This window comes from Amia ocellicauda, chromosome 19 (assembly GCF_036373705.1).
Source record: "Amia ocellicauda isolate fAmiCal2 chromosome 19, fAmiCal2.hap1, whole genome shotgun sequence".
NCBI classification, from domain to species: domain Eukaryota; kingdom Metazoa; phylum Chordata; class Actinopteri; order Amiiformes; family Amiidae; genus Amia; species Amia ocellicauda.
Window position 1 is genome coordinate 3,061,264 of NC_089868.1, and position 21,523 is coordinate 3,082,786.

The following is a 21,523-nucleotide window of genomic DNA, read 5'->3' on the forward strand; positions in this document are numbered from 1 at the left end:
CTTCTTTCCACTGCTAGCACTGCCTTTGTGAAGGCGGATGGGGCTTGTGAGAAGTCAACAGCGTGTCTACCGAAAAGGGTGTCTGACTCCTGGTTTTGGATCCGGAAGGGTTGATAACAAACTGAAACGGTTACAATATGATACTGCTTAAATTAACTGTGGATATAGATTGTGATCGTGCTCGGCTAAGGTGTGCTTTCAGTCCGCACACAAAACATTTCAGTCGTCTAATCAAATCGAATAAAACAGCGAGGATAGCATGTTCGATCCGTGTGCTATTGTTTTTCAACAAGTGTAATGCCCTTTGTAACGTTTAACCGATTCGTTGAATAGAGCTTGTTATAGGATATTGTGAACTGAACCTATTTTGCTGTGAATTTATATATGCTGGGAATTATATAGTTTATTGTGTCTGGTCGCGGTCTGTCTGCACTAAATAAATGATTTGTATCAAGTCATTTTTTAGTTTGTCTGTCTACTTTTTTACCTTGCGACTAAAGGCCACTCCTTGCACTTCACACATTTGCCCTTTTAATTACTCCCTTACTGACATACTTTAACATGCAATGTGCGTGTGATAATAGTTTTAGCAGCCTGTTGCCATTCAGGTGAGACGATACCTAGAAAATCCGTTCTCAGGAGAATTGTGTTTCTTTGCTGATCACGTTCTATGTCGCTTTTTACACAGTTCTTACAAGTGGCACATTGGGGATGAGGAGCAGTGCATGCTGACACGCATAGCTGTGGACTTCTGCATGGCATGGGGTCACAGGTCATTCCAAGTATTTCAAGACACGAGCAAATGTGTGGACACATTGCGTAGGTTGTGTTGGCCCAACCCTCACAGATTGTGCCAAGTCAAGTAGAGATGCATGTTGTCCTGTTCTAAAGTGACACGTCGTCAACAGCAAAAACATCTCTCAGAGTTCCAGGAATTCCTTGATTGCATTGCTTGCCTTTCCTCAGGAAGACAACACTTGCCAGGCTGGATATTTGCCAAAGGAAGCCAAGAGGACAGGACACCACACCTAGATGCAACTGCATATCTCATTGTCACCAGGAAGGCCCGCCGCAAGTGACCCACCACAGACAGCACTCTGGGCGCAACTTGGCTCACTCGGGACCTGGCCGTGCGACAGAGCGAGACGTGTGCGTAGAGAAGAAACCTTTGGCGTGAGTGTGAGCATCAAGCTTGGTTCCATGGTGTAATGGTTAGCACTCTGGACTTTGAATCCAGCGATCCGAGTTCAAGTCTCGGTGGGACCTGGGCCCCATGGCTGGGGCAGCGGCGGCAAAGCGGTGGTCTCCCTGGGTGAGGGCCTGTGTCTGCGATCAGGGCCGTTTACGTTCTTCTTGGGAGGCTTGGAGACGAAGTGGCGAGACCTCCGGGTTGGCGTGCTGCGTTCACCTTCCTGAAACACCGAGGCCTGGGGCCCCCTGGTGGCGACTGCGTGGCTTTAACGGAGAAGGTGCCTGTGTTGAACCCTTCTTGGAAATAATGGTTTTCCCCGATCTATATAGAAGAGGATGGCTATTATTGTAACAACCAGACATTTGTGTCTGCACTGTCACTCACTCATCTATCTATCTCTATCTCTACAGTGGTAGAGGTCTCGCCTGCCACTCGGGATTCCTTTGCTTGATTCGCGGCCACTGGTTTTCTCCGATCTATATAGAAGAGGATGTCTTTTATTGTAACAACCAGACATTTGATTCTGCACTGTCACTCACTCACTCATCTATCTATCTATCTATCTATCTATCGACTATTGACTATCGACATTTGCTGTCTGCCGCTGTGATTGTTGGGAGTGAGTGTGGAGGTGCAGGTGTGCATGTTTGCTGCTGCCAGGTTTGTTTGTGGTTTTTCTCCTCTACTTTTTTCGTTCTTTCTTTCTTTCTTTCTGAATGTGTCTTTGACAGTTTTGTAAGAGGTTTTTCTGAAGAGTTTCCCCATGCTGAGCTGACTCCTGCAGTCAGCGAAGTGATCGGGATGTCTGGGGCTGGGTCGGGGAGGGGGGGAATCAGAGTTTTTTATTCGAGACTTTAACACGTCGGCATGGCGTTAAAGTGACCTCTGATGAGTTTTTGCCCCTGGAGGAGTGTGTTCTGGTGATCGGGCAAGTTGTCGGTTGTGAAAATATAAAGTCGGCAGCTCGTATGAGCGGGTCTGTTGTGCTGTTTCTGAGCAGCATTGAGTTGGTCTCGCGTATCGTTGAGACTGGTATAGTGATCGGTGGTGTTTTGATCAATGTCACCCCACTAGCAGCTCCGGCCAGGAGAGTTACTTTGTCTAATGTCACTCGTTTTCTGTCAAACGACCTATTAGAGAGGGAACTGGCGAGACATGGGTGGATAATGTCGGGTTTGAAACGTATACCGCTGGGGTGTAAGTCACAGCAGTTGAAACATGTTGTTTCGTTCAGAAGGCAGGTATTCATGATTTTGAATGACATAAATGGGGATCTGAACATTGTGCTTAAGTTCAAGGTTGATGGCAATGATTATGTTGTCTTTGTCACATCTGATTCTATGAAGTGCTTCAACTGCGGTAATGAAGGCCACACTGTTAGGCATTGCCCCGAGAAGGATCAGGATGAGGGTGCTGGTCCCAGTCGACGGAGGGGTCAGCCCAAGCAGGCCAGGTCGGGGAGTGGTGAGCAGCCCGGCCGCCCTACTAGCGGAGCAGCCGAAGTGGCAGAGGAGGCGAGAAGAGGGGCTGCGGGGGAGGCTGTTGAAGAGAGTGAGGGTCTGGAGGTCCAGGTACAGGAGAGTGTGGGCGCTGAGAGGACTTCCGACCGCGGCGGTACCGTGCCGACTGTGGAGGTCCCAGGTGTTAGCGGTGTGTCAGCTAATGTTTGTGGAGCATCAGACAGTACGGATGACAGCCGTTTAACTGGACTGGATGGCAGTATACAGCAGCAGGATGGGGCATCAGGTAGTGGAGTGGGGGTGAGCAGCGAGAGGGCTGGTGACCAGACTGAAAAGATGGAGACTGTGAAGACAACACTAAGAAGTGTGTGGGACACGGGAATGGAAGTGGGGACGGATCCTGGTCAGGACAGCAGGGTTTTTAAAGTGCCTGGGAAGAAACGCATTCGCAAATCTGAGGACGGTGCTTCTGCTAAAAAACGGAGTCCAGCTCCTGAGCCTTGATGAGTCAGTGTGCTCCCAGGAGATGCTCAAAGGAGCCTGCCTAAAACAGTGTGCTACCTAGAGATCCTGAAGTCACCCCCGCAGGCTGTAGAGCAATACTCAAAAGCACCTGTGTTGCTCCCAGAAACAAAAGAGGAAAAACTGGAAAAACCAGTATACCAGTCAAGCAACTTAAGCTCAAGAAGGGAGGCAGCTTGACCAAGCCAGTTTAAGCTGACAAGTTACTGTGACTGCCTATATTGTTTTTCATTTGTTTGTTTTTTATGACATTGGAGTTACAAGGTTCTGCACTGAACACAAATCTACTTAGAAGTGTCTCCTTAAAACTCAACCATAAAAGTAAAATAATAATAAAATAAAAAACTTCAGAAGGAATTATTTTCAACTGAGAATTTGCTTGTACACTGTTACTTAACAAAAATATATTACACTGCACACAAATTATTTCTGACCTATCCAACATGGCCAAACGATATAAACAATGCACTTTTCTTGAACAACCCTGAACACAACTTTATACAGCAGGTCACACATCCTATGCATCATTATTTTCAGAGAAGATGCGTTTTGGAGGAATAGAAAATAAAATCTAAACAATAACAAAAGGCTTCCAGCAAATGTGTTGCTTGGCCCCATAATAAGTATTTGAACTGTTTCAAAGTGAAAGCTTCAGACCATTTTGATGCGGTTTGCAAGTTAACAAGTTCTGCTGTCCAAACATGACACTATCCGTAAGTTAGCCACTCAAAGTGACTTAATCATACCCTGAAGAACATCCTTCGAAATTAAGCTTTTTCTATGATAGCCTGCAGTGGTTTTCAACCCTGATCCCGAAGGGCCTCCTCTGACTCCAGCAAGTCTGCAACAGCAGCCACACATTCCTCAGCCCAGTTAAAATGAGGCTCATTTTCACAAGTTAAACATTGTAGCGTAAGGTACACTTATAAATTTCAAGTAAAGAAGTGAATTTATAGTGTCACCTTATCACGAATCCTGGAATCTTGTAGAACTCAATTTCTGTAATAATTGGACGCACACACCAATTCCAAAGATATAAATTGTCAAATTTATTCAAAACAAAGACTAAATGTAGCACTACACTAATTATACAAAAGGGAAGAACTAATTAAAATTCAACTCTAGATCAACAAATCACTTCCGTGACCAAATCAAAGACCATGGGATTTCATATGATAACACAAATCGATTAACAAAAAAGGTTATAAACACATTGACTACAATACCGGTTAGTAAGACGAAGGTGAGTCTCTCGTTAGTATTATTAGTCAGACATTAAATAACTACGCAGGTTAGAATTTATGTCAGGTAACTTCTCGTTATATATATATCAGTCTCATTTACGTTTAGGTGCCGAGAAAGATCCTATCATTACTTGTTACCACACTTTCCCTTAACTGATTATTATTCAATGATTTAGGATAGGCAGGGCCACCAATAATCTAATGTCTATTAACTTGTGTCAATTTCAGACTAAACAGTTAAACAGGAATGAGAAGATATTTCTCGACGTTGACAGATTTTATTTCTAAAATTATCAACAAAACAGTTTAATGCAACACACATTTATATTTAAGAAAACTAAATGATATTACACATTCTAGAGTTATGAATCACAGATTAACATTTCTAATTGATTTCTCAAATGTCATGAATCATGAACTCCAAACTGTTAAACTTATCTGAACTTCGTCGCAGAGAGGCCTCTCTGGCTTCGGGCTCAGATAACAGCACACGGCACGAGGTCCGTGTGGTTTGGAACAAAGGCAGTCCGGTTCGGCTTTGTCCAAGAACTTCCACTCAGTCGATGCACCTGGAAATTGGGGTTTCTCGAAAGTAGTGTCGTTTCCAAACAGATTTTCCACTGGTTTGAAGGCTCCAAGGTTGTGCACAAAATCTTCTTTGAGGAAAGCAGGGCCCTGTTTGTTCCAAGGGTCAAGTTTCTTAAGACTCAAATAGCTATTTAAATGACTGACACTTTCGTATACAGTCGACTTAGTCAATTGTCCAGCTGTATTCACTCCACTGATCAGGTGGGCACAGGCGGGCAGCGCAGTCTGTAAAGTTCTTTATTTAATAAAGTCCTTTAAAAGAATTCTTCGTACGGCTCAATCTCCTTCTCCCAGTTTAACTCTTCTGTTGCCGGCAAAGACTTGGTTGGTTTCTGGTTCCGGTTCTGGCAACAGAGCTACAGGTTGAGCTGTGGCAGCGAGTTACTGGTTCAGGTGAGAGAGAGAGAGAGAAAGACCGTCCGCTGTTCCTTATAGTCTGTCAGATCAATAGGTGATTGGTTCCTGAGTTCTTGAGATTGGATTTCGGTTTCAGCCCCCAGTGTCCTATTGGAGGGGGGCTTGATTTATGACTGATGTCAATCCATGCCATCTTTTGGAAATGCCGGTTGGCCCGGGTTCGTAGCTCTATGTCGGGATTTCGGCTCTCGTCCACTTCAAAGAGTTTTTATCACCTACAGGCCCCTTTCTCCAGACATCTCATAGCAGAATTCCAAACTATTTGGCCTCTTCTTGGTGCCATCCTCCCCAAAACTGTCACTTTGATGCAAACCAGTTCCAAGCTGATGAGCTAAGGAAATCTGATAACTTTGGGGGGGGAGAGGTCTTCTTTAGATCAGTGCTTCAGCTCAGAGCCCAAATGCTCTTATCAGGGACTCTGTTCCCAACATAACGCTACATGAGTAATCGGGCTCTAAATAGCCCCAGGCGTTTCTCCTGCAGTTCTTCCTTCTTTCCACTGCTAGCACTGCCTTTGTGAAGGCGGATGGGGCTTGTGAGAAGTCAACAGCGTGTCTACCGAAAAGGGTGTCTGACTCCTGGTTTTGGATCCGGAAGGGTTGATAACAAACTGAAACGGTTACAATATGATACTGCTTAAATTAACTGTGGATATAGATTGTGATCGTGCTCGGCTAAGGTGTGCTTTCAGTCCGCACACAAAACATTTCAGTCGTCTAATCAAATCGAATAAAACAGCGAGGATAGCATGTTCGATCCGTGTGCTATTGTTTTTCAACAAGTGTAATGCCCTTTGTAACGTTTAACCGATTCGTTGAATAGAGCTTGTTATAGGATATTGTGAACTGAACCTATTTTGCTGTGAATTTATATTGAGTGCGAATAGTTTATTGTGTCTGGTCGCGGTCTGTCTGCACTAAATAAATGATTTGTATCAAGTCATTTTTTAGTTTGTCTGTCTACTTTTTTACCTTGCGACTAAAGGCCACTCCTTGCACTTCACACATTTGCCCTTTTAATTACTCCCTTACTGACATACTTTAACATGCAATGTGCGTGTGATAATAGTTTTAGCAGCCTGTTGCCATTCAGGTGAGACGATACCTAGAAAATCCGTTCTCAGGAGAATTGTGTTTCTTTGCTGATCACGTTCTATGTCGCTTTTTACACAGTTCTTACAAGTGGCACATTGGGGATGAGGAGCAGTGCATGCTGACACGCATAGCTGTGGACTTCTGCATGGCATGGGGTCACAGGTCATTCCAAGTATTTCAAGACACGAGCAAATGTGTGGACACATTGCGTAGGTTGTGTTGGCCCAACCCTCACAGATTGTGCCAAGTCAAGTAGAGATGCATGTTGTCCTGTTCTAAAGTGACACGTCGTCAACAGCAAAAACATCTCTCAGAGTTCCAGGAATTCCTTGATTGCATTGCTTGCCTTTCCTCAGGAAGACAACACTTGCCAGGCTGGATATTTGCCAAAGGAAGCCAAGTGGACAGGACACCACACCTAGATGCAACTGCATATCTCATTGTCACCAGGAAGGCCCGCCGCAAGTGACCCAACACAGACAGCACGCTGGGCGCAACTTGGCTCACTCGGGACCTGGCCGTGCGACAGAGCGAGACGTGTGCGTAGAGCAGAGACCTTTAGCACAAGCATCAAGCTTGGTTCCATGGTGTAATGGTTAGCACTCTGGACTTTGAATCCAGCGATCCGAGTTCAAGTCTCGGTGGGACCTGGGCCCCATGGCTGGGGCAGCGGCGGCAAAGCGGTGGTCTCCCTGGGTGAGGGCCTGTGTCTGCGATCAGGGACGTTTACGTTCTTCTTGGGAGGCTTGGAGACGAAGTGGCGAGACCTCCGGGTTGGCGTGCTGCGTTCACCTTCCTGAAACACCGAGGCCTGGGGCCCCCTGGTGGCGACTGCGTGGCTTTAACGGAGATGGTGCCTGTGTTGAACCCTTCTTGGAAATAATGGTTTTCCCCGATCTATATAGAAGAGGATGGCTATTATTGTAACAACCAGACATTTGTGTCTGCACTGTCACTCACTCATCTATCTATCTCTATCTCTACAGTGGTAGAGGTCTCGCCTGCCACTCGGGATTCCTTTGCTTGATTCGCGGCCACTGGTTTTCTCCGATCTATATAGAAGAGGATGTCTTTTATTGTAACAACCAGACATTTGATTCTGCACTGTCACTCACTCACTCATCTATCTATCTATCTATCTATCTATCGACTATTGACTATCGACATTTGCTGTCTGCCGCTGTGATTGTTGGGAGTGAGTGTGGAGGTGCAGGTGTGCATGTTTGCTGCTGCCAGGTTTGTTTGTGGTTTTTCTCCTCTACTTTTTTCGTTCTTTCTTTCTTTCTTTCTGAATGTGTCTTTGACAGTTTTGTAAGAGGTTTTTCTGAAGAGTTTCCCCATGCTGAGCTGACTCCTGCAGTCAGCGAAGTGATCGGGATGTCTGGGGCTGGGTCGGGGAGGGGGGGAATCAGAGTTTTTTATTCGAGACTTTAACACGTCGGCATGGCGTTAAAGTGACCTCTGATGAGTTTTTGCCCCTGGAGGAGTGTGTTCTGGCGATCGGGCAAGTTGTCGGTTGTGAAAATATAAAGTCGGCAGCTCGTATGAGCGGGTCTGTTGTGCTGTTTCTGAGCAGCATTGAGTTGGTCTCGCGTATCGTTGAGACTGGTATAGTGATCGGTGGTGTTTTGATCAATGTCACCCCACTAGCAGCTCCGGCCAGGAGAGTTACTTTGTCTAATGTCCCTCGTTTTCTGTCAAACGACCTATTAGAGAGGGAACTGGTGAGACATGGGTGGATAATGTCGGGTTTGAAACGTATACCGCTGGGGTGTAAGTCACAGCAGTTGAAACATGTTGTTTCGTTCAGAAGGCAGGTATTCATGATTTTGAATGACATAAATGGGGATCTGAACATTGTGCTTAAGTTCAAGGTTGATGGCAATGATTATGTTGTCTTTGTCACATCTGATTCTATGAAGTGCTTCAACTGCGGTAATGAAGGCCACACTGTTAGGCATTGCCCCGAGAAGGATCAGGATGAGGGTGCTGGTCCCAGTCGACGGGGGGGTCAGCCCAAGCAGGCCAGGTCGGGGAGTGGTGAGCAGCCCGGCCGCCCTACTAGCGGAGCAGCCGAAGTGGCAGAGGAGGCGAGAAGAAGGGCTGCGGGGGAGGCTGTTGAAGAGAGTGAGGGTCTGGAGGTCCAGGTACAGGAGAGTGTGGGCGCTGAGAGGACTTCCGACCGCGGCGGTACCGTGCCGACTGTGGAGGTCCCAGGTGTTAGCGGTGTGTCAGCTAATGTTTGTGGAGCATCAGACAGTACGGATGACAGCCGTTTAACTGGACTGGATGGCAGTATACAGCAGCAGGATGGGGCATCAGGTAGTGGAGTGGGGGTGAGCAGCGAGAGGGCTGGTGACCAGAATGAAAAGATGGAGACTGTGAAGACAACACTGAGCAGTGTGTGGGACACGGGAATGGAAGTGGGGACGGATCCTGGTCAGGACAGCAGGGTTTTTAAAGTGCCTGGGAAGAAACGCATTCGCAAATCTGAGGACGGTGCTTCTGCTAAAAAACGGAGTCCAGCTCCTGAGCCTTGATGAGTCAGTGTGCTCCCAGGAGATGCTCAAAGGAGCCTGCCTAAAACAGTGTGCTACCTAGAGATCCTGAAGTCACCCCCGCAGGCTGTAGAGCAATACTCAAAAGCACCTGTGTTGCTCCCAGAAACAAAAGAGGAAAAACTGGAAAAACCAGTATACCAGTCAAGCAACTTAAGCTCAAGAAGGGAGGCAGCTTGACCAAGCCAGTTTAAGCTGACAAGTTACTGTGACTGCCTATATTGTTTTTCATTTGTTTGTTTTTTATGACATTGGAGTTACAAGGTTCTGCACTGAACACAAATCTACTAAGAAGTGTCTCCTTAAAACTCAACCATAAAAGTAAAATAATAATAAAATAAAAAACTTCAGAAGGAATTATTTTCAACTGAGAGTTTGCTTGTACACTGTTACTTAACAAAAATATATTACACTGCACACAAATTATTTCTGACCAATCCAACATGGCCAAACGATATAAACAATGCACTTTTCTTGAACAACCCTGAACACAACTTTATACAGCAGGTCACACATCCTATGCATCATTATTTTCAGAGAAGATGCGTTTTGGAGGAATAGAAAATAAAATCTTAACAATAACAAAAGGCTTCCAGCAAATGTGTTGCTTGGCCCCATAATAAGTATTTGAACTGTTTCAAAGTGAAAGCTTCAGACCATTTTGATGCGGTTTGCAAGTTAACAAGTTCTGCTGTCCAAACATGACACTATCCGTAAGTTAGCCACTCAAAGTGACTTAATCATACCCTGCAGAACATCCTTCAAAATTAAGCTTTTTCTATGATAGCCTGCAGTGGTTTTCAACCCTGATCCCGAAGGGCCTCCTCTGACTCCAGCAAGTCTGCAACAGCAGCCACACATTCCTCAGCCCAGTTAAAATGAGGCTCATTTTCACAAGTTAAACATTGTAGCGTAAGGTACACTTATAAATTTCAAGTAAAGAAGTGAATTTATAGTGTCACCATATCACGAATCCTGGAATCTTGTAGAACTCAATTTCTGTAATAATTGGACGCAGACACCAATTCCAAAGACATAAATTGTCAAATTTATTCAAAACAAAGACTAAATGTAGCACTACACTAATTATACAAAAGGGAAGAACTAATTAAAATTCAACTCTAGATCAACAAATCACTTCCGTGACCAAATCAAAGACCATGGGATTTCATATGATAACACAAATCGATTAACAAAAAAGGTTATAAACACATTGACTACAATACCGGTTAGTAAGACGAAGGTGAGTCTCTCGTTAGTATTATTAGTCAGACATTAAATAACTACGCAGGTTAGTATTTATGTCAGGTAACTTCTCGTTATATATATATCAGTCTCATTTACGTTTAGGTGCCGAGAAAGATCCTATCATTACTTGTTACCACACTTTCCCTTAACTGATTATTATTCAATGATTTAGGATAGGCAGGGCCACCAATAATCTAATGTCTATTAACTTGTGTCAATTTCAGACTAAACAGTTAAACAGGAATGAGAAGATATTTCTCGACGTTGACAGATTTTATTTCTAAAATTATCAACAAAACAGTTTAATGCAACACACATTTATATTTAAGAAAACTAAATGATATTACACATTCTAGAGTTATGAATCACAGATTAACATTTCTAATTGATTTCTGAAATGTCATGAATCATGAACTCCAAACTGTTAAACTTATCTGAACTTCGTCGCAGAGAGGCCTCTCTGGCTTCGGGCTCAGATAACAGCACACGGCACGAGGTCCGTGTGGTTTGGAACAAAGGCAGTCCGGTTCGGCTTTGTCCAAGAACTTCCACTCAGTCGATGCACCTGGAAATTGGGGTTTCTCGAAAGTAGTGTCGTTTCCAAACAGATTTTCCACTGGTTTGAAGGCTCCAAGGTTGTGCACAAAATCTTCTTTGAGGAAAGCAGGGCCCTGTTTGTTCCAAGGGTCAAGTTTCTTAAGACTCAAATAGCTATTTAAATGACTGACACTTTCGTATACAGTCGACTTAGTCAATTGTCCAGCTGTATTCACTCCACTGATCAGGTGGGCACAGGCGGGCAGCGCAGTCTGTAAAGTTCTTTATTTAATAAAGTCCTTTAAAAGAATTCTTCGTACGGCTCAATCTCCTTCTCCCAGTTTAACTCTTCTGTTGCCGGCAAAGACTTGGTTGGTTTCTGGTTCCGGTTCTGGCAACAGAGCTACAGGTTGAGCTGTGGCAGCGAGTTACTGGTTCAGGTGAGAGAGAGAGAGAGAAAGACCGTCCGCTGTTCCTTATAGTCTGTCAGATCAATAGGTGATTGGTTCCTGAGTTCTTGAGATTGGATTTCGGTTTCAGCCCCCAGTGTCCTATTGGAGGGGGGCTTGATTTATGACTGATGTCAATCCATGCCATCTTTTGGAAATGCCGGTTGGCCCGGGTTCGTAGCTCTATGTCGGGATTTCGGCTCTCGTCCACTTCAAAGAGTTTTTATCACCTACAGGCCCCTTTCTCCAGACATCTCATAGCAGAATTCCAAACTATTTGGCCTCTTCTTGGTGCCATCCTCCCCAAAACTGTCACTTTGATGCAAACCAGTTCCAAGCTGATGAGCTAAGGAAATCTGATAACTTTGGGGGGGGAGAGGTCTTCTTTAGATCAGTGCTTCAGCTCGGAGCCCAAATGCTCTTATCAGGGACTCTGTTCCCAACATAACGCTACATGAGTAATCGGGCTCTAAATAGCCCCAGGCGTTTCTCCTGCAGTTCTTCCTTCTTTCCACTGCTAGCACTGCCTTTGTGAAGGCGGATGGGGCTTGTGAGAAGTCAACAGCGTGTCTACCGAAAAGGGTGTCTGACTCCTGGTTTTGGATCCGGAAGGGTTGATAACAAACTGAAACGGTTACAATATGATACTGCTTAAATTAACTGTGGATATAGATTGTGATCGTGCTCGGCTAAGGTGTGCTTTCAGTCCGCACACAAAACATTTCAGTCGTCTAATCAAATCGAATAAAACAGCGAGGATAGCATGTTCGATCCGTGTGCTATTGTTTTTCAACAAGTGTAATGCCCTTTGTAACGTTTAACCGATTCGTTGAATAGAGCTTGTTATAGGATATTGTGAACTGAACCTATTTTGCTGTGAATTTATATTGAGTGCGAATAGTTTATTGTGTCTGGTCGCGGTCTGTCTGCACTAAATAAATGATTTGTATCAAGTCATTTTTTAGTTTGTCTGTCTACTTTTTTACCTTGCGACTAAAGGCCACTCCTTGCACTTCACACATTTGCCCTTTTAATTACTCCCTTACTGACATACTTTAACATGCAATGTGCGTGTGATAATAGTTTTAGCAGCCTGTTGCCATTCAGGTGAGACGATACCTAGAAAATCCGTTCTCAGGAGAATTGTGTTTCTTTGCTGATCACGTTCTATGTCGCTTTTTACACAGTTCTTACAAGTGGCACATTGGGGATGAGGAGCAGTGCATGCTGACCCGCATAGCTGTGGACTTCTGCATGGCATGGGGTCACAGGTCATTCCAAGTATTTCAAGACACGAGCAAATGTGTGGACACATTGCGTAGGTTGTGTTGGCCCAACCCTCACAGATTGTGCCAAGTCAAGTAGAGATGCATGTTGTCCTGTTCTAAAGTGACACGTCGTCAACAGCAAAAACATCTCTCAGAGTTCCAGGAATTCCTTGATTGCATTGCTTGCCTTTCCTCAGGAAGACAACACTTGCCAGGCTGGATATTTGCCAAAGGAAGCCAAGAGGACAGGACACCACACCTAGATGCAACTGCATATCTCATTGTCACCAGGAAGGCCCGCCGCAAGTGACCCACCACAGACAGCACTCTGGGCGCAACTTGGCTCACTCGGGACCTGGCCGTGCGACAGAGCGAGACGTGTGCGTAGAGCAGAGACCTTTAGCACAAGCATCAAGCTTGGTTCCATGGTGTAATGGTTAGCACTCTGGACTCTGAATCCAGCGATCCGAGTTCAAGTCTCGGTGGGACCTGGGCCCCATGGCTGGGGCAGCGGCGGCAAAGCGGTGGTCTCCCTGGGTGAGGGCCTGTGTCTGCGATCAGGGACGTTTACGTTCTTCTTGGGAGGCTTGGAGACGAAGTGGCGAGACCTCCGGGTTGGCGTGCTGCGTTCACCTTCCTGAAACACCGAGGCCTGGGGCCCCCTGGTGGCGACTGCGTGGCTTTAACGGAGAAGGTGCCTGTGTTGAACCCTTCTTGGAAATAATGGTTTTCCCCGATCTATATAGAAGAGGATGGCTATTATTGTAACAACCAGACATTTGTGTCTGCACTGTCACTCACTCATCTATCTATCTCTATCTCTACAGTGGTAGAGGTCTCGCCTGCCACTCGGGATTCCTTTGCTTGATTCGCGGCCACTGGTTTTCTCCGATCTATATAGAAGAGGATGTCTTTTATTGTAACAACCAGACATTTGATTCTGCACTGTCACTCACTCACTCATCTATCTATCTATCTATCTATCTATCGACTATTGACTATCGACATTTGCTGTCTGCCGCTGTGATTGTTGGGAGTGAGTGTGGAGGTGCAGGTGTGCATGTTTGCTGCTGCCAGGTTTGTTTGTGGTTTTTCTCCTCTACTTTTTTCGTTCTTTCTTTCTTTCTTTCTGAATGTGTCTTTGACAGTTTTGTAAGAGGTTTTTCTGAAGAGTTTCCCCATGCTGAGCTGACTCCTGCAGTCAGCGAAGTGATCGGGATGTCTGGGGCTGGGTCGGGGAGGGGGGGAATCAGAGTTTTTTATTCGAGACTTTAACACGTCGGCATGGCGTTAAAGTGACCTCTGATGAGTTTTTGCCCCTGGAGGAGTGTGTTCTGGCGATCGGGCAAGTTGTCGGTTGTGAAAATATAAAGTCGGCAGCTCGTATGAGCGGGTCTGTTGTGCTGTTTCTGAGCAGCATTGAGTTGGTCTCGCGTATCGTTGAGACTGGTATAGTGATCGGTGGTGTTTTGATCAATGTCACCCCACTAGCAGCTCCGGCCAGGAGAGTTACTTTGTCTAATGTCCCTCGTTTTCTGTCAAACGACCTATTAGAGAGGGAACTGGCGAGACATGGGTGGATAATGTCGGGTTTAAAACGTATACCGCTGGGGTGTAAGTCACAGCAGTTGAAACATGTTGTTTCGTTCAGAAGGCAGGTATTCATGATTTTGAATGACATAAATGGGGATCTGAACATTGTGCTTAAGTTCAAGGTTGATGGCAATGATTATGTTGTCTTTGTCACATCTGATTCTATGAAGTGCTTCAACTGCGGTAATGAAGGCCACACTGTTAGGCATTGCCCCGAGAAGGATCAGGATGAGGGTGCTGGTCCCAGTCGACGGGGGGGTCAGCCCAAGCAGGCCAGGTCGGCGAGTGGTGAGCAGCCCGGCCGCCCTACTAGCGGAGCAGCCGAAGTGGCAGAGGAGGCGAGAAGAGGGGCTGCGGGGGAGGCTGTTGAAGAGAGTGAGGGTCTGGAGGTCCAGGTACAGGAGAGTGTGGGCGCTGAGAGGACTTCCGACCGCGGCGGTACCGTGCCGACTGTGGAGGTCCCAGGTGTTAGCGGTGTGTCAGCTAATGTTTGTGGAGCATCAGACAGTACGGATGACAGCCGTTTAACTGGACTGGATGGCAGTATACAGCAGCAGGACGGGGCATCAGGTAGTGGAGTGGGGGTGAGCAGCGAGAGGGCTGGTGACCAGACTGAAAAGATGGAGACTGTGAAGACAACACTGAGCAGTGTGTGGGACACGGGAATGGAAGTGGGGACGGATCCTGGTCAGGACAGCAGGGTTTTTAAAGTGCCTGGGAAGAAACGCATTCGCAAATCTGAGGACGGTGCTTCTGCTAAAAAACGGAGTCCAGCTCCTGAGCCTTGATGAGTCAGTGTGCTCCCAGGAGATGCTCAAAGGAGCCTGCCTAAAACAGTGTGCTACCTAGAGATCCTGAAGTCACCCCCGCAACTCAAAAGCACCTGTGTTGCTCCCAGAAACAAAAGAGGAAAAACTGGAAAAACCAGTATACCAGTCAAGCAACTTAAGCTCAAGAAGGGAGGCAGCTTGACCAAGCCAGTTTAAGCTGACAAGTTACTGTGACTGCCTATATTGTTTTTCATTTGTTTGTTTTTTATGACATTGGAGTTACAAGGTTCTGCACTGAACACAAATCTACTAAGAAGTGTCTCCTTAAAACTCAACCATAAAAGTAAAATAATAATAAAATAAAAAACTTCAGAAGGAATTATTTTCAACTGAGAGTTTGCTTGTACACTGTTACTTAACAAAAATATATTACACTGCACACAAATTATTTCTGACCAATCCAACATGGCCAAACGATATAAACAATGCACTTTTCTTGAACAACCCTGAACACAACTTTATACAGCAGGTCACACATCCTATGCATCATTATTTTCAGAGAAGATGCGTTTTGGAGGAATAGAAAATAAAATCTAAACAATAACAAAAGGCTTCCAGCAAATGTGTTGCTTGGCCCCATAATAAGTATTTGAACTGTTTCAAAGTGAAAGCTTCAGACCATTTTGATGCGGTTTGCAAGTTAACAAGTTCTGCTGTCCAAACATGACACTATCCGTAAGTTAGCCACTCAAAGTGACTTAATCATACCCTGCAGAACATCCTTCAAAATTAAGCTTTTTCTATGATAGCCTGCAGTGGTTTTCAACCCTGATCCCGAAGGGCCTCCTCTGACTCCAGCAAGTCTGCAACAGCAGCCACACATTCCTCAACCCAGTTAAAATGAGGCTCATTTTCACAAGTTAAACATTGTAGCGTAAGGTACACTTATAAATTTCAAGTAAAGAAGTGAATTTATAGTGTCACCATATCACGAATCCTGGAATCTTGTAGAACTCAATTTCTGTAATAATTGGACGCAGACACCAATTCCAAAGATATAAATTGTCAAATTTATTAAAAACAAAGACTAAATGTAGCACTACACTAATTATACAAAAGGGAAGAACTAATTAAAATTCAACTCTAGATCAACAAATCACTTCCGTGACCAAATCAAAGACCATGGGATTTCATATGATAACACAAATCGATTAACAAAAAAGGTTATAAACACATTGACTACAATACCGGTTAGTAAGACGAAGGTGAGTCTCTCGTTAGTATTATTAGTCAGACATTAAATAACTACGCAGGTTAGTATTTATGTCAGGTAACTTCTCGTTATATATATATCAGTCTCATTTACGTTTAGGTGCCGAGAAAGATCCTATCATTACTTGTTACCACACTTTCCCTTAACTGATTATTATTCAATGATTTAGGATAGGCAGGGCCACCAATAATCTAATGTCTATTAACTTGTGTCAATTTCAGACTAAACAGTTAAACAGGAATGAGAAGATATTTCTCGACGTTGACAGATTTTATTTCTAAAATTATCAACAAAACAGTTTAATGCAACACACATTTATATTTAAGAAAACTAAATGATATTACACATTCTAGAGTTATGAATCACAGATTAACATTTCTAATTGATTTCTCAAATGTCATGAATCATGAACTCCAAACTGTTAAACTTATCTGAACTTCGTCGCAGAGAGGCCTCTCTGGCTTCGGGCTCAGATAACAGCACACGGCACGAGGTCCGTGTGGTTTGGAACAAAGGCAGTCCGGTTCGGCTTTGTCCAAGAACTTCCACTCAGTCGATGCACCTGGAAATTGGGGTTTCTCGAAAGTAGTGTCGTTTCCAAACAGATTTTCCACTGGTTTGAAGGCTCCAAGGTTGTGCACAAAATCTTCTTTGAGGAAAGCAGGGCCCTGTTTGTTCCAAGGGTCAAGTTTCTTAAGACTCAAATAGCTATTTAAATGACTGACACTTTCGTATACAGTCGACTTAGTCAATTGTCCAGCTGTATTCACTCCACTGATCAGGTGGGCACAGGCGGGCAGCGCAGTCTGTAAAGTTCTTTATTTAATAAAGTCCTTTAAAAGAATTCTTCGTACGGCTCAATCTCCTTCTCCCAGTTTAACTCTTCTGTTGCCGGCAAAGACTTGGTTGGTTTCTGGTTCCGGTTCTGGCAACAGAGCTACAGGTGGAGCTGTGGCAGCGAGTTACTGGTTCAGGTGAGAGAGAGAGAGAGAAAGACCGTCCGCTGTTCCTTATAGTCTGTCAGATCAATAGGTGATTGGTTCCTGAGTTCTTGAGATTGGATTTCGGTTTCAGCCCCCAGTGTCCTATTGGAGGGGGGCTTGATTTATGACTGATGTCAATCCATGCCATCTTTTGGAAATGCCGGTTGGCCCGGGTTCGTAGCTCTATGTCGGGATTTCGGCTCTCGTCCACTTCAAAGAGTTTTTATCACCTACAGGCCCCTTTCTCCAGACATCTCATAGCAGAATTCCAAACTATTTGGCCTCTTCTTGGTGCCATCCTCCCCAAAACTGTCACTTTAATGCAAACCAGTTCCAAGCTGATGAGCTAAGGAAATCTGATAACTTTGGGGGGGGAGAGGTCTTCTTTAGATCAGTGCTTCAGCTCAGAGCCCAAATGCTCTTATCAGGGACTCTGTTCCCAACATAACGCTACATGAGTAATCGGGCTCTAAATAACCCCAGGCGTTTCTCCTGCAGTTCTTCCTTCTTTCCACTGCTAGCACTGCCTTTGTGAAGGCGGATGGGGCTTGTGAGAAGTCAACAGCGTGTCTACCGAAAAGGGTGTCTGACTCCTGGTTTTGGATCCGGAAGGGTTGATAACAAACTGAAACGGTTACAATATGATACTGCTTAAATTAACTGTGGATATAGATTGTGATCGTGCTCGGCTAAGGTGTGCTTTCAGTCCGCACACAAAACATTTCAGTCGTCTAATCAAATCGAATAAAACAGCGAGGATAGCATGTTCGATCCGTGTGCTATTGTTTTTCAACAAGTGTAATGCCCTTTGTAACGTTTAACCGATTCGTTGAATAGAGCTTGTTATAGGATATTGTGAACTGAACCTATTTTGCTGTGAATTTATATTGACTGCGAATAGTTTATTGTGTCTGGTCTCGGTCTGTCTGCACTAAATAAATGATTTGTATCAAGTCATTTTTTAGTATGTCTGTCTACTTTTTTACCTTGCGACTAAAGGCCACTCCATGCACTTCACACATTTGCCCTTTTAATTACTCCCTTACTGACATACTTTAACATGCAATGTGCGTGTGATAATAGTTTTAGCAGCCTGTTGCCATTCAGGTGAGACGATACCTAGAAAATCCGTTCTCAGGAGAATTGTGTTTCTTTGCTGATCACGTTCTATGTCGCTTTTTACACAGTTCTTACAAGTGGCACATTGGGGATGAGGAGCAGTGCATGCTGACCCGCATAGCTGTGGACTTCTGCATGGCATGGGGTCACAGGTCATTCCAAGTATTTCAAGACACGAGCAAATGTGTGGACACATTGCGTAGGTTGTGTTGGCCCAACCCTCACAGATTGTGCCAAGTCAAGTAGAGATGCATGTTGTCCTGTTCTAAAGTGACACGTCGTCAACAGCAAAAACATCTCTCAGAGTTCCAGGAATTCCTTGATTGCATTGCTTGCCTTTCCTCAGGAAGACAACACTTGCCAGGCTGGATATTTGCCAAAGGAAGCCAAGAGGACAGGACACCACACCTAGATGCAACTGCATATCTCATTGTCACCAGGAAGGCCCGCCGCAAGTGACCCACCACAGACAGCACTCTGGGCGCAACTTGGCTCACTCGGGACCTGGCCGTGCGACAGAGCGAGACGTGTGCGTAGAGAAGAAACCTTTGGCGTGAGTGTGAGCATCAAGCTTGGTTCCATGGTGTAATGGTTAGCACTCTGGACTTTGAATCCAGCGATCCGAGTGCAAGTCTCTGTGGGAACTGGGCCCCATGGCTGGGGCAGCGGCGGCAAAGCGGTGGTCTCCCTGGGTGAGGGCCTGTGTCTGCATTCAGGGCCGTTTACGTCCCTCTTGGGAGGCTTGGAGACGAAGTGGCGAGACCTCCGGGTTGGCGTGCTGCGTTCACCTTCCTGAAACACCGAGGCCTGGGGCCCCCTGGTGGCGACTGCGTGGCTTTAACGGAGAAGGTGCCTGTGTTGAACCCTTCTTGGAAATAATGGTTTTCCCCGATCTATATAGAAGAGGATGGCTATTATTGTAACAACCAGACATTTGTGTCTGCACTGTCACTCACTCATCTATCTATCTCTATCTCTACAGTGGTAGAGGTCTCGCCTGCCACTCGGGATTCCTTTGCTTGATTCGCGGCCACTGGTTTTCTCCGATCTATGTAGAAGAGGATGTCTTTTATTGTAACAACATTTTGATTCTGCACTGTCACTCACTCACTCATCTATCTATCTATCTATCGACTATTGACTATCGACATTTGCTGTCTACGGCTGTGATTGTTGGGAGTGAGTGTGGAGGTGCAGGTGTGCATGTTTGCTGCTGCCAGGTTTGTTTGTGGTTTTTCTCCTCTACTTTTTTCGTTCTTTCTTTCTTTCTTTCTGAATGTGTCTTTGACAGTTTTGTAAGAGGTTTTTCTGAAGAGTTTCCCCATGCTGAGCTGACTCCTGCAGTCAGCGAAGTGATCGGGATGTCTGGGGCTGGGTCGGGGAGGGGGGGAATCAGAGTTTTTTATTCGAGACTTTAACACGTCGGCATGGCGTTAAAGTGACCTCTGATGAGTTTTTGCCCCTGGAGGAGTGTGTTCTGGCGATCGGGCAAGTTGTCGGTTGTGAAAATATAAAGTCGGCAGCTCGTATGAGCGGGTCTGTTGTGCTGTTTCTGAGCAGCATTGAGTTGGTCTCGCGTATCGTTGAGACTGGTATAGTGATCGGTGGTGTTTTGATCAATGTCACCCCACTAGCAGCTCCGGCCAGGAGAGTTACTTTGTCTAATGTCCCTCGTTTTCTGTCAAACGACCTATTAGAGAGGGAACTGGCGAGACATGGGTGGATAATGTCGGGTTTGAAACGTATACCGCTGGGGTGTAAGTCACAGCAGTTGAAACATGTTGTTTCGTTCAGAAGGCAGGTATTCATGATTTTGAATGACATAAATGGGGATCTGAACATTGTGCTTAAGTTCAAGGTTGATGGCAATGATTATGTTGTCTTTGTCACATCTGATTCTATGAAGTGCTTCAACTGCGGTAATGAAGGCCACACTGTTAGGCATTGCCCCGAGAAGGATCAGGATGAGGGTGCTGGTCCCAGTCGACGGGGGGGTCAGCCCAAGCAGGCCAGGTCGGGGAGTGGTGAGCAGCCCGGCCGCCCTACTAGCGGAGCAGCCGAAGTGGCAGAGGAGGCGAGAAGAGGGGCTGCGGGGGAGGCTGTTGAAGAGAGTGAGGGTCTGGAGGTCCAGGTACAGGAGAGTGTGGGCGCTGAGAGGACTTCCGACCGCGGCGGTACCGTGCCGACTGTGGAGGTCCCAGGTGTTAGCGGTGTGTCAGCTAATGTTTGTGGAGCATCAGACAGTACGGATGACAGCCGTTTAACTGGACTGGATGGCAGTATACAGCAGCAGGATGGGGCATCTGGTAGTGGAGTGGGGGTGAGCAGCGAGAGGGCTGGTGACCAGACTGAAAAGATGGAGACTGTGAAGACAACACTGAGCAGTGTGTGGGACACGGGAATGGAAGTGGGGACGGATCCTGGTCAGGACAGCAGGGTTTTTAAAGTGCCTGGGAAGAAACGCATTCGCAAATCTGAGGACGGTGCTTCTGCTAAAAAACGGAGTCCAGCTCCTGAGCCTTGATGAGTCAGTGTGCTCCCAGGAGATGCTCAAAGGAGCCTGCCTAAAACAGTGTGCTACCTAGAGATCCTGAAGACACCCCCGCAACTCAAAAGCACCTGTGTTGCTCCCAGAAACAAAAGAGGAAAAACTGGAAAAACCAGTATACCAGTCAAGCAACTTAAGCTCAAGAAGGGAGGCAGCTTGACCAAGCCAGTTTAAGCTGACAAGTTACTGTGACTGCCTATATTGTTTTTCATTTGTTTGTTTTTTATGACATTGGAGTTACAAGGTTCTGCACTGAACACAAATCTACTAAGAAGTGTCTCCTTAAAACTCAACCATAAAAGTAAAATAATAATAAAATAAAAAACTTCAGAAGGAATTATTTTCAACTGAGAGTTTGCTTGTACACTGTTACTTAACAAAAATATATTACACTGCACACAAATTATTTCTGACCAATCCAACATGGCCAAATTATATAAACAATGCACTTTTCTTGAACAACCCTGAACACAACTTTATACAGCAGGTCACACATCCTATGCATCATTATTTTCAGAGAAGATGCGTTTTGGAGGAATAGAAAATAAAATCTAAACAATAACAAAAGGCTTCCAGCAAATGTGTTGCTTGGCCCCATAATAAGTATTTGAACTGTTTCAAAGTGAAAGCTTCAGACCATTTTGATGCGGTTTGCAAGTT

At 45.3% G+C, this 21,523-nt stretch overlaps 3 non-coding genes across 3 annotated transcripts; all 3 read left to right on the forward strand.

Annotated features, from left to right (window-relative positions):
• Window positions 1-1,194: 1,194 nt before the first annotated feature.
• Window positions 1,195-1,266, forward strand: trnaq-uug (transfer RNA glutamine (anticodon UUG)). The gene has a single exon. It is a non-coding gene; the product is annotated as a tRNA-Gln (tRNA).
• Window positions 1,267-7,095: 5,829 nt separating this feature from the next.
• On the forward strand, window positions 7,096-7,167 carry trnaq-uug (transfer RNA glutamine (anticodon UUG)). Its single transcript has one exon. It is a non-coding gene; the product is annotated as a tRNA-Gln (tRNA).
• A 5,829-nt stretch (window positions 7,168-12,996) lies between these two features.
• On the forward strand, window positions 12,997-13,068 carry trnaq-cug (transfer RNA glutamine (anticodon CUG)). Its single transcript has one exon. It is a non-coding gene; the product is annotated as a tRNA-Gln (tRNA).
• The last annotated feature ends 8,455 nt before the right edge of the window (window positions 13,069-21,523 follow it).